We start from the raw sequence: 1,601 nt of genomic DNA, 5'->3' as shown, positions 1-1,601 counted from the left end.
TTTCTTTATTGATATCAGTTGTGGTAATTATATCTCTTTTCTTTTATAACATAAAGAAGATTAATATAAAAAGTATAAGACAGAAAAAAAGAGAGAGAGAGAGAGAGAGTGACATCTTATACAAATATGATACATATTATACATATATAGACTCGTTCAGTTTGCTTGATACTTTACTAATACAATATTCTGATTTTCAGGTTTGCAAGTATTTGAAGATTTGGAAAACATAAAGAGAGTGCATTAGTGCATTAAAATAATTGTTAATATAATAGATGCAAGTGTCAATTGTTGCTTAAAAACTAGGAGTATATGTTCTGTGATCCCTCCTCCTCGAAATTCGTCGTTAGATTGAGCCATTGTGCTCTATAAAATTTGTTTTTTTAAATTTTATTTATATGACTTTCCTAACGTTGCGCATGTGTGTAACGAGAATTTTAATTGAAATAAAGAGAAATTAAGATAAAACGCTCTGATTTTAGCATTTTTTCATTTTTATGTAAATGTCTAAACAAATGTACATTTTTTTTAATGTTCCTGTGCAATGCAATGAATGAATCGAATGCAATCTCTTTTATACATCGCAACTTTAATTTCTATAATTTTGTACAACTCCCTGGTATCTGTAAATACATAAAAGTTATTAAAAAACATTATAAAGTAATTAGTTTTTCTACTGTCGGTCTTCTACTGTCGGTAACACTGATGGTAATTTACCATGAAGGTTTTCCTACTGTCGGTAACTCTGATGGTAATTTATCATCAACTCTTCTCGGTCGATAACTCTGATGGTAACTTACCATTAACTCTTCTCGGTCGGTAACTCTGATGGTAATTTACTATCAGCATTTTTCGGTCGGTAATGCGACTTACCGACTTTATGATTATAAACCAAATTAAACCAAAATTATGATTATATTATAGCAGTCTTTTAATTTTTGTGCAATTGTTTAAACAAACGTCCTATAAAATATTTTATTATAGGAGATTTTATATATAACATATTTAACGTATTATTCATAACGTATTACTTTTTATATCAACGTTTATGTGTACTAATGATCAAATACGTTTGAACGTACGCAGAGATAAAGAAAAACATGCGAAGGTGAAGGTCAAAGTCAACGAGGTAACGAGCATTGTCTATGTATACACATCGTCTATCATCGAGTACGCATAGAAAAACATTTCGCGACTGCCATATAAGGTAAATAGGAGGTGGGGTGACTCGAGCTACGTCATACCGCTTTCAGCTGTCGGACGCCGTCGAGACAAGTCTCAACTAGTTTCGCTCCACGTAAGAACTTAATTACTCCGTAATTAAAAAATATTTCATTATCAAATTTTGTAATCTAATCAAATTTCATTAACAGGTACATGTAATCATTATCGATGACGTGAATGCATTGAAATTAGGTAAGAAGATCTGTAATTAGAATTATATTATATTATCGATTATATGTATCGATAGTTTCACAAAAATTTCTATCATAACCTCTTATTCTTTTTATGGTTTCAAGAAGACGTTCACCATCGTTCCATGGAAATTATACTAATCAATGGTGGTATATACAACTGCATACATACGTGCAAGTGTATTT

At 30.5% G+C, this 1,601-nt stretch overlaps 1 long non-coding RNA gene across 1 annotated transcript; it reads left to right on the top strand.

The window, feature by feature from the left end:
* The first annotated feature begins 1,246 nt into the window (after positions 1 to 1,246).
* LOC122513998 lies at positions 1,247 to 1,601 on the top strand. The gene is made up of 3 exons (XR_006302920.1): positions 1,247 to 1,297; positions 1,374 to 1,416; positions 1,521 to 1,601. It is a non-coding gene; the product is annotated as an uncharacterized LOC122513998 (long non-coding RNA).

This window comes from Polistes fuscatus, unplaced genomic scaffold (assembly GCF_010416935.1).
Source record: "Polistes fuscatus isolate 324 unplaced genomic scaffold, CU_Pfus_HIC Scaffold13, whole genome shotgun sequence".
Classification (NCBI taxonomy): Eukaryota; Metazoa; Arthropoda; class Insecta; order Hymenoptera; family Vespidae; genus Polistes; species Polistes fuscatus.
The sequence above is the reverse complement of the archived record's forward strand: the minus strand, read 5'-3'. Positions and strand labels throughout refer to the sequence as shown.